At 43.4% G+C, this 11,792-nt stretch overlaps 1 protein-coding gene across 1 annotated transcript in view; it reads right to left on the bottom strand.

Moving 5' to 3' along the window:
- COLEC12 (collectin sub-family member 12) overlaps positions 1 to 11,792 on the bottom strand; it is an 81,482-nt gene that overhangs the window by 68,919 nt on the left and 771 nt on the right. Inside the window, exon 2 of the mRNA XM_010186564.1 lies at positions 845 to 935. The gene's annotated coding sequence lies outside the window, so the exon portion shown is untranslated. The remainder of the gene's footprint in view (positions 1 to 844; positions 936 to 11,792) is intronic.

The following is an 11,792-nucleotide window of genomic DNA, read 5'->3' as shown; positions in this document are numbered from 1 at the left end:
TGCTGAACGGCATCCAAATGTAGGCAAACTATTGCAATGGAGTCCCTTGGCTGAGCTTTGGGCCAACCCTCTCCCTGTTGATCCCTGTCGGCTCTGTGTGGTTTTGCCACGCAGCTGCCGAGGCCCAAGCCTCCCCGCAGCCGCAGAGCGTCTCTGTCTCCTTGCAGACTGGTTCTCTGTTTTTTGCTGCTCTCAGCACTGCGCTTCCAGCATGGGGCAGGAGGAAAAACCCCGCTGACCTCATGCAGCTTTATTAACTTCAGTGCCAAAAAGCAGTCATGTCCTTGACTGCTTAGTTTTGGTGGCTGAGTGAATGCAATGTATCTCCATCGGACAAGAGACAGTCTTCCATAAAATACATCAGCTCTGCATGAGTGTGAGTATATTGTTTAAAACTGCTTGAGGGAAGTTGTGCAAACATGCCACCCACTCCCCCAAGTACTGATTTGCCTCTAGGTGTTGGTTTTTCACTTTTTGCAGCAGAATGCTTTAGGAACAAGTCCTACCTGTGATGTGAGGTGGTGTTGCTCAGTGTAGGAGAGAAGCGGAGCAAGCTATGTGATCTCCAAACTGAAGGTGTTTGGGGAAAAGAGAATATTCCTCATGAGACCATAATGAGCACAGCACTACCCTTGGTCCCTGCTGGGAACTGTGATTTTTGTGTCCAAAAGGTGCACCTGCAAAGGCGGCGATAGTCCTATAGCACATCACTCTGCAAAGCTCCTGTGACTGGCGGAATAAGGAGGAGTTTCTTAATTCAGTTTCCACTGTATTAAAAGCACATGAAAACTATTTAAAAACAAAAAAGACATAGGAGTAGAGTATTATAAAAACCCAAAGAAACCTCAAAACACACCCACCCTGGAAATGTCTCCCATTCACACCTTCACCAAGTATTTTCTTTCAGCTTACCACAAGTCTTCCCAGAAGAACAACTGAAAAGACATTAGATGTTATTTATTTTTCTTTCTAAAACACTGTTTTAGAAAACTCCCAGAAGGGAGAAAAATAAAATTAAAATTATAGCGCCACACCAGCGCAATCAGCAAGCTCAAAATGAAGAGTCCTATAGTGACGTAAGTATTCCTTTGACATGAGATGCATTTTAATTTCACAGTCAGCTCTTCTGTTCCCTTTCACAAAGACACTTCCACTTAATCTTTTCTAGGCCACTGTGGGCACCCACTGAACATATAGGTATTCTTGGTAGCTCTTTTGGTTATTTTATGGGGTCTTTTTGGTAATCTGGCTTCATGCATGTGAAAATTCATTATCTGCAGTAAATAAAAGGCTTTCACAAGAGGACTTCTTCCCATTGGAGACATGATTAGAAGCTCCATTGCTATTCAAACCAAGTGTAATAAAAAGGGCTTGTTGTGGAGAACACAGCTCCATTTCTCTTCATTAAAGCACAGAATCTCTTACAGTAACCTCTTACATAGACGACTGAGAATTAAAACAGCTCCATCATGCTGCATTTCATAAAGCTTGCCAAGAATATGAGTTTCTCAGGAGTCAGGATGCAGAGCTGCAGTAGAGGAACAGATGTGGCTAATGCTGCAAAGGTGGGCCTCAGCTAACACCCTCCCATCCTGCATGTCAGCATGCACAGCAGGAACACGCTGGGCAAAGGGGTTAAAACTCATGCCGTCTCTTCATCTGTTCCTGGCCCAGAGTCAAGCTTTGCTGAAGCAAGAGGTGAGCTGTGAAGTTTATGGGGTTTATGGGGTGCCAATTGCCCTCTGACAATGGCAGGCATTTCCTGCAGCTACCAAATTTTCCTGACGTGTCCTCTTGGTGGGCTCAGTACAGAGCCTGAATCTGAGATGTACTTTTTACCTTCTGGTGGACTACTCCAGACGTAACCCATATGGGCAGAGGGAATGTGAGGAATAAGGGACAGACTTCCTGCTAAACAGAAAAAGGACAGGAGCCACCTCTGCTTTGCTCTTGCTACCTCTTGGAAAAAAAAAGCAGAACATGGGGTTCCTTACAGCACCACAGACCAACATCTACACAAAGCACATTGTTTTTCTGCACCTCAATGAACTAAAACTTGAACTGTGGACACCACACAAAACAGAGGGATCTTCCAGAGATGTGACTTCATATGCCGATTTGGATCCTGCAGAAAGGACGTGTCTGATCTGGGATCAGCAGGGATGGAGCAAAGAGGGGTTGAATCATGGGTCTCTGAAAAATGACCTTTACTTTGGTTTTGTTTGATGACCTAAAAAAGAGACAACAAAGACATACCTACTCCTCCTCCTCCTGCAGTATCTCACCTGATTCAGACCCTCACACACACCAATCTCTTTACTTTGACACCTCAAAGCTTTCTCCTAATTTTACCTAACTTTGACCAACTATGTCAAAAGGCACCGGTTTTAAAGTTTTCAATATTTTGAGAAGCTTTTTCAGCTCCTCAGTAATGAGCAGAAGAACCAGATGTTGGTTTGTTTGCTTTCCCTTAAAACTGGGCCACGCTGCATATTCTCCAGTTCTTGTCTTTGCTGCTTCCTGTGGGGTACTTAGTAAAGAAATTTTGCATAACACTGAAATATGCACGTGGTAATTTTTTATAAATTTGTAAAAGAGGTTAAAGATGCAGTATCATTAATCAAGGAGAAACCTATTTTCTTAAGGAGACAAGTAAGTTATGGAGCAATGATTAGTTGTCCTGTTTGAAGTAGCAAGAGGACTTGTGACTGGGGACTTGCAACAGAGTGAGGACAAGAACCACCTCTCAGATTTTTGGCTTTCCAGACCTGGAGAACAATACACCCAGGAACACGTTTGGAGCACAAATTTCCAGATGGAACCTACATGCAATCTAGTCCATGAATCTGGTTTTTGTATATTTGAAGTCATGCTGTTAAGTTGTCCAACACACTGACCCAAATCCAGTTTGGATGTATTAATATGAAATGGAACACAAAGGTTTTAATATTAACATCTGCACACACAAGCAGTGACATGAAATAGCTTCTGGGGACAAATGAATTTAGCTGTGCACAGATGCTATGTTGAAAACTTGACGGTGGCTGTTTGGATTATTCTGGCTTCAGACTGTTCAAAATGTTAATTAAGGACAAGAGCTCTCCCACTCCAAACTTGAGTCTTACGGGTCAGATTTAAAATGAAATCAACAGTTAGGTGGGGCATACATACTATGCCGTATTTCCACCTGAAGAAATTAACTTCTTGGGATAAGGGAGGAAGGATGAAAAATATCCCTTGGCTCTATGTATTATTATTTTTGTAACCAAACTGTCCTCCATCATATGATAAAGCAGAAATTTATGTAAGGAATCTTTCAGCTACCAGTTGTCACTATATACACAGGTGGTCCGAAATCCTACCTTAATCTCTTAGCAAAACAAAAAGCAATTATTTTTTCTGCCATTGAGCACTACTGAATGTAAGGTATATTGACCTTAACAGGCCTGACAAGTAAAAGCATCCATGCCCATTCCTGGACTAATTAAGAATATAAAACTCAGTAGAATCCAATCCTGGGCAATTGGTACCAAGCAGACAGACACATGCTACATAATGCAAATCAATTAGCATCTTCCAATCTTCTAAAATCACAGGTTTTGAAAGATATGCAGTGAAACCCTGTGAAGCAGATCTTAGTGCCCAGACATCCCTAAAAGAAAACCAATCTGCCCTGTATCTTCATGGGATGAAGTCCTGTTACCCTAGGCCTGAATGTCTGCATGAGACTTTTAACAGAAAATCTCCTTACAAGCCTCAGCTGGGCTGAAGACAAGTGGATCCCTGTGTCTTGCACTTACAAAACCTCCAGCTGCCTCTATTAAGAGTCATAAGCTGAACCATGAAAAAACACATTCACGTTTTATTTATTTAAGGCATCAATCTCTCTCTCTGGCTGGGTGGATTTTCCAGATGCATTCCTGACCGAGCTGAAGAGTATCTGCAGGACATGAACTTCTCCACACTCCCGTTGCGCAATGCTTGTCCATGCCGGCTCCGGGCACCAAGCAAGACTCCTTCCTGCTCATGCCTCCCTCTCAACCCCTATCTGCTTTCCACAGTCTCAGCCCACTCACTTAACCCAGGCTGAACCAGGACAAATGGAAATTTCTTGACTCTTGATTGTGTATTTAGGTTTCCTCATATGCAGAAGGTTGATCGAGACTGGATAAAATTTTATTCCAGCTTTCCTTTGGCTAATCCGTTGTACTGCAGCACAGTGGGGCTTGGTTTTGACTTACCAAAGGAACACATCGTTCCTCATTAGTGTTTGCAACAGGCAAAACCAGACTAGAATACTTATAGATTCTTTATTTGTGCTATCCCTGTTACTATTCTTTCTTACAGGCTTCTTTAGGCATTTATATGCCTTCCCCAGCACTTATATAGGACATAATACAGAGATATGGAGTTGAAGATCTCTATGTAATAACTCAAAATGACCAGCAACGTGATGCTGTTGCTCAGCATGGAAGTTCCATCACACAACATTAGCCTCTCTTTGCTACTGCCATTTTAAGGATGGGTGTCTTTAAAAAGGGAGATGTCTACACTCCCTAAAAGCAGGTGAAATGACTCCCACCCTAAGCCCTGTTTTCAGATTTCATATGGAAGTCAATCTTCAGGTGTAAAATTTTCTTTCTGAAAATCATCAAGAAATTTACCACGTGTAACGTGATGCACTGCATTCATGGTGCCACCTGTGCCAAGACACTGGTTGGGCTCAGGGCTGCTGAGTGTGATGGTGGGGGACAGCAGAGACCATTGGGTCTGGGTCCAGGTCTGAGTTTGGGTCTGGGCCAAGCTGGTGAGGTTTCTCACCTCCTTCACAGCAGAGCGTTGAAAACTGGGCACCAGCCAGGCAGAGGTAGGGAAACTTGATGTATTATTAAACGACATCTTGCATCAAAACATCATGGCACTTTCATTCTAACACTTCTGAGAGTTCAGCAGACAAAACGCCATACTAAAAATTTAATCTGGTCTTTCCCCTTCCCTGGGATGCTGCTGAAGAGGACAGCAGGAGACACAACTGTGCAGGAATGACTACAGCAGCTTTTGAGCAAGGCGGCCAAAGGCAGAGAGTCTTCCTAATCTGACAGTTGGGGGTTCATTGTATGAGGCAGAGCATGTGTCTGTCAGCACGTCTGTCAAGCGAACTTGTACCAACTCTTTGTCTTGGCAGCTACTAATTAAAACGCACAGCTCTTCACTGTTAGTGTATTTGTTGTTCAAAAATTGCTGACACAGTAATGGCAGCAGCACTGCTTCATGCAACTGCACGTTCAGAGGCCTGACCCAAGAGGATGCTGAGTAATATTTGCAAAGGGCTCAGTGCTCTGCAGAACCAGGTGCGGGGATATCACCTCTGCCATGTTACTTAATGTGGGTGTTAGAGCTTCAGGACGCTTGGAGGAAATTCCCAAGAAGTACAAGGAATCTAGGATACCAATGTAAGCAGCACATGACATATGTTTTATTTGCACGTGTTAGAAATATCTAACAACATATCCTCATGGGAAAACAGCACCACCTTTGTAACGAGATATCAGTGTGTCTGTGTCACTGACAGTAAGCACAGCACAGCAGTTTTCTGCTGGGGAATGACTCTGAAGTCAGTACAGAAAAGCCAAAGATCAATTAAACACATTGGGGCACTTGCAACCTTATAGTTAACAGCACGCAGTAAAGAGCAGAGTATGGGAGCAGCTGGCTCCAGATGCAGACTTGCATTTTGGATAAAGCTTAAGAAGAGCTCAGGATAATGCTGGTGTGTGCTACAATCCCACAGCAGTGCTGGGAGAGTCCACTAGCAGGTATTTCCAGCTATTTTTATTTCCTTCTTGTGATGGACTCTTACCTGAAAGTTCTATTTCTCCCACAGTTTTCCTGTGTTACTACTTTGCGTGGAAACAGAAAGGTACCAAGTGCTGAGAACACAATGCTTACTTTCTTTCCAAGACATTACTTTCACAGGTAATTTTGTTACGAAGTTGAAGAGCCCATAATGCAGCCTAGGTGTTTTGACAGCAAGCTGATGTTACCAAACATCGTTATTTGTTCAGCTAGTTTACAGGGAAATAAACACAAAGTCCCCCAGTGTTGCTTACAGTGTGGCAAATGTTTTGCATTCCATTCATAAATACAACATGCCATTCAGCCCACACACCTATTTTATAGCTCTAATGAAAAATAGAAAGCAAAATTCACACATAATAGTGACCACACGCTTTTCAACCCATCACTGTAAAATACAGAGATTGGCCAAACAGGTATTGCTCCAAGCCTGCAAATGCAATATATGAAGAAACATGTCAAGAATTTTAATTGTACTAGATAGGAAAAAAACCGTAACTAAGAGAAAATAGATTGCCTACATAAAAGCACACAGCTGGAATGACTTTAGTCCCTACGGCATTTCTAAAAGGCCTCTTTATGGGTTTGGATTAGCCAGGCACAGCAGGACAGGTTGGAGAAGGGCAGCTCCAAACCCATAGACCTGAATGACTCCTACAGCTCCTGAGTAAGTTAGCACAGGACGCACAAACCTGATAGCATTTTGGATCTCACTATTACTGCCTGACACTGATGGATTTATCAGGGCGCAGAAATGATTTTCCATCTTTAGGAAGATTGGTGGTTTTAAATTCGTGGTTTGGAAGTATCAGCAATAATCCATTTATCACCCATGTTGTTTACATCACAAGAGACAGAACCTACTGACAGAGGAGGGACACGCTGGTGGAACACAGGCACCTTGACAGCTCGTAAGCCCCTTGACATTCCTCTGCAATGGCAATACTGCACACGCATCAGTGTTTATTTATTTATTGAGACTCCAATTCCCTGCCAACTGCCCCAGCACTCTGAGTATGTACTGGAAAAGAAAAGAAAAACAAACCCTCAGTCAGGTCCTCTGCACACAGCTCCTGATGCATGGGACTGAAGCCCCAACACAAACTCAGGACCTTCAAACGTGCTGGGCTCTCCCCGCTGCTTAGGCCTCACCCCAGGAGAGGGAAGGCTCAGCCCCCTTCCACCTTACTGGCAATGGCAATTAAAAGGGTCGCTCCTAATGAAATCTCTTGACCTAAAATGAACAGCCACACAGGTCCATTCAGGGTGGACTTAATTAGCCCAGGACGCACACAGACAAAATCCTCATCTGATCAATTCGGCCAGATCAGTGAACTGGAAGAAACGTGCCTGACTTTCGTCTGGCTTTGTGAGTATCAGTGACCCAGTGACTTTTTATTAAGCCATATGATTAAACGCTGCAGGCACACATGTGAAAGAATGCCCAGGGAGGGATGTGGCTTGTGGCACCTGAAATCCCTCACTGGCCATTTACAAACCATAAAGAAAAGTTGACAAATTCCTAAAGCTTAGAATTTATTTCTTTTTTGTTAGGGGCTTAAGGTTTGTGTGGATATAGCACACCACCAGACTGATGCCAGACATTTTTTTTGTGCATGTTATTATAGATGTGAACAATGGCCTGGATTTATCCAGAGATAAGGATTAATATTATTGCATCTGTGCAGTGCTAATGAATAAATACTACTCCTGAACTAGCATAAAATTCCAAGCCATAAGTTTTACCATTATCATGTTTGAACTGTTGTTTATAGAGAGAAAAAAATGTATTTTTAAACACTTATCTGAAAAAGTTTTCTATGTCAAAGTTTTCATTTTTCACTATAAACCATTTGTAAGGCTTTTATCAATTGTTACACTCCTGAAACTCCCTAGTTGTATCTGATCAAAGGTGAAAAAATAATATATAGTTTTTCACTATATACATACTATAAACAACATATAGGGAGACAACAGTTATTAAATGGATCTAGTTCAGCTGCTTCCAAGCCACTCATCAGGGAAAAAAAAATCCATATTTTGCAAATATGTTTTTAAAGCAGGTTTTTTTCCCCTTCACCTCTTTTTACTATAGCAGATTTCATTACTGTATAGCAAGATGGTTCATCTATTTCTAGTCCAGAAATTCCTAGGTTTAATTCTCATACCTGGAGTGATGCTTAAGGAGCTAGATTGTCATAACCACACAGAAGAGACATCCTGACCTAGTCATCTCTTGCATACCCTAAGGAAGGTACTTTAAAAAAGTACCTACCTTACTTGAGGGGGTCCTAAAGTAATTTTTATCCCTCCCTTCCTGTCAGCTGCTGACCTACAGGGTGTGGGGAAGACCAGAGGACCAGTGCTTTGGTGCATCACTGGAGATATCCAGGGACATGAGGGACTGACCCCTACTGATGGCTCAGGCAGTGGCATGGGAGCAGGAAGGTGAAGGTAGGGAGGATCCTAACTCATGAACTAGAGCATGGGTGTGACTCAGAGGGGTCCTATTATGGAGGACCATAGTAGTAGGTTCATAGCAATTGGAGGCTTACAGCCTCCAATTCTGGCTGTGTTTGCTAAGGACAAAGGGTAATTATCTTACACAAGCTGTTTAGTCATCTTCTTATCTAGCGTACTGGCCCTATCTTTTGATTCCTTGGGAGGTTTCTCTTCATCAGCAAGGCTTTCTGCTCATTTCTTCAAAGCTTGTTTTCTAAAACATTACGAATGTGCTTTGCAACTGTTCAAAGACCATCTCCTTTTCTTTCAGTTGTTCCGTATTGTACTGTAGCTTGAAACTATGCAATGAATAACTTCACATTGAAATTTCTATATTAAATAGTCTATTCAGTGAAGTGCAGGTTTTAAGTTCTAAAACATTAAAACAAAGCAACAAAATTCATAATGATTTCTATATGAATGCCACAAGTGAGGAAGATCAGATCTGCCACTTCAGAGTCTATTAGTTCCCCTCAATTCCCTTGCCTGAGGCTATGCTCGGAGCCCTAATCTCCAAGGAGAGTTGAAACCCTACCATAAGGAGATTCCATCCTGCTATCTTAGTCTGAGCTCTCAAGCCTGAGATTTAGTATCCCAGAAGTGTGTAATATTGAAAAGCAAGTTTTGCCCTTTCCTTATTCGTTCTTTCCCAAACCATGGTGTGCGTGGGGTGGTGCAAACCAATGATACCAATTGACAAAAGAGTTAACATTGGTGGCAATGTGGGAGAGGAAAACCAGTGGAGATGCACAGCTTGTTATCTGGAGTAGGTAACTTCAAAGCAGCCTGAGCAGTGACTGATGATGAAGTAACGGTGATACGAAACACGCTTCCTCACGTGCTTTCTCACTGTAGCAATCCAGAGGCATTGCAGCTGAGCACACTTCTGGCAGCGTCCCTGCACATCTGTAGCATCCATTGAGAAGAAGTAAACAGCATCAGTCAGCTGGAAAGAGCACTTTCCTCAGCCTCCCCAGCCCCCTGCAGCATATTTGTCCCAAGCTCAAAAAAGACAAAATGCCGGTGTACATTTTCCTAGCATCTTGGAGCTGTCTGCATCTGTATTCATTGTTATTTAATACATTAGTGTGTTATGCTTAGTATGTTTGGCTTAATATGACCATTGGCAATGTTCTACTGGCTAAAAACTAAAGTAGCATGATAAATGCTCTGAAATTAGCCTATCTGAGGAGGAGGGACAGAAAGATTCAGAAAAAGTGGAAGTGGACAGGACAGCACGTATTCAGTCCTCTTTTCAAAAGCTGCTTCCCCAAAATGAGAGTTGTTGGAGAATGCCTCCCTCCCTCCCTCCCTCCACAGATCTCTTCCTTCCTTGAACCAAACTACAGGCTTCAGTAAGAAGGCCGCTAATAATAAACTCTTCAGCTGAACTCTAGGAAAGCAGTTTGGTTAAGGCTTTGCCTGCCAAGTGCTGACCAACACATGTTCCCAGCTGCCAGCAGTGACTCACCGCAAGCCATGTTTTTTATGAACTAGTCGTGCTTTAGCCATCTCACTCTCGGAGCACATTTTGCTCCAAACAAGGCCTAACACTTACAAACGATGGAGTCAAAGGCACTTCAGTCATGGTCCTCCCACCATGTCTCATGTCAATGGGGCAAACGGGAACTACCCCGGTCACAATATATTAACACAACTGCTCTTACACTATGGCTTCTGAAACAAAAAACCACTGCTGCTGTTATTGCTGTCTTGGGCTTCTCCCATATTGCCTTCTCTTGCCAGTTGAGGACACAGGGCCAAGATGGAACACCAGCTGGGACAGCAGGCATAACATTTCCTACTGGTCAGGCAGGAGCTTGAACTATTCACCTGAATTTCAGCCCCAAGAACAACCTCCGGTTCTTCACTGGAAATGCTGACCCAGCTGGCCAGTGAATTTGGAGTTTTTAAAAGAGGTGCACATCACCTTCCTGAACAGAGAAGCATGGTGCCAGGTGAAGCAGCCAGTGCTACTGAAGGCATGTGGCTCCCACTCCCTCCAGAGGTTGCTCAGAGGCTGTCTGTAAAAATGGGAATGCACTGAGTTTTCTGAGGGAGGGGAAATAACTCCTTTGGGGGCCACAAAAGCATGAGCATTTGCAGGGAAACAGCATGCATGCTGGTGAAGATACATATGGAAACGAGGTTAACCTAGTTCCTCCCTGTGCTGCCCCAAATATGAGGAAAGGGGTATGGGAAGAAGCTTGGGGTCAAAAATAGTATGAAAAAAGGCTTCCTGGATCAGGACACTACTGAATCACAAAGCTCCTGCCAGTGCCAATGCCATGGCTTCAGGACACCATTCCCCCTTTAGTCAAGGCTCTTCTTCTGTACTGCTGACATCTGGGACACGTCCATGACCACAGTAATGTTGTTTTCATGAAGAAAGGGGTTATGGTTGTTTCCTAAGGGTGAAACTACCCTGTCTCCTCCTTTGGTGGTGAAATCTTTTCCTCCTGCCACCACCAGACTGCTGGCCTTCTCCTCCTTCCCCACCAAGCACAACATTACAAGCATTTCTGGATAAACTCGGATAAACTTTGCATTTCTATGGGGATAAATAGCTCACATTGGTAGCACCACATTATCCAGGAGAAAGAAAGAAATTAAACCAAGCTAACATGCAAAAATCTCATCTTGTCACAACAATGCACTTTCTATTGGGATAGTAAGGATAGTGGAGTACTTGCTCCTTGCCAAAACCTTTCGCAGTTCATTGCAAGAGCATGCAGATCAGGGATAGCCAGGTGGTGGGCAACACAGAGGGAAGCTATTTTTATAGGTGTTAATGAATCCTAATAATTTTTACTCAGCTGGAGGTGACAGAAATGAACAGTTAACATTTCTTCCCATTTCTCAAGATTTTTTTTCTTTTTTGCTGTTCCAGGACCTAATCCAGAAAAAAAAATAGTAGGAAAAAACCCTGTGTGCAGCATTAAGGCAGGACTTTCCAAGCCACAGATGCTGGCTCTGTGGTTGGTTGACCTATCCAAAATAAAGCTCAACAGCAGGGAGCGGTGGAGTAGTTCAGGGGGTAGAAGAGGTCATGCGAATGTGATCCCCACCTCCTGAACGCTGCATCTCCTTATGCTGCCACCCCCTGCTCACTCTGGGATGGAGGGAATTGATGACTTATTTTTTTATTCTTTATTTTCAGCCTGCCTTTCCTACCCATTTGCCAAGTAGGGTTGTTGAAAGTGACTCTTGTTGCAGCCACTTTCCCAGGAGAGAAAAAACAAGGTGAACTTTTATCCCAGTGGCTTACAGTTGAACAAGCAGCTAGCAGCTTGGATGATGTGCCCCTTTGGCTGCTCCAAGACCGAGTTGGTGTGGTGGGAGCTCAGAGGTCCCCACATCACCTCCTCATGTCTGGAAACACAGGAGTCAGCCTGCCCTGGGTGAAGCTGTTGGTTACAGAGGCTGAAACTCTT

This window comes from Mesitornis unicolor, unplaced genomic scaffold (assembly GCF_000695765.1).
Source record: "Mesitornis unicolor isolate BGI_N332 unplaced genomic scaffold, ASM69576v1 scaffold32396, whole genome shotgun sequence".
Taxonomy (NCBI): Eukaryota; Metazoa; Chordata; class Aves; order Mesitornithiformes; family Mesitornithidae; genus Mesitornis; species Mesitornis unicolor.
This window is presented reverse-complemented; position numbering and strand designations above follow the sequence as displayed.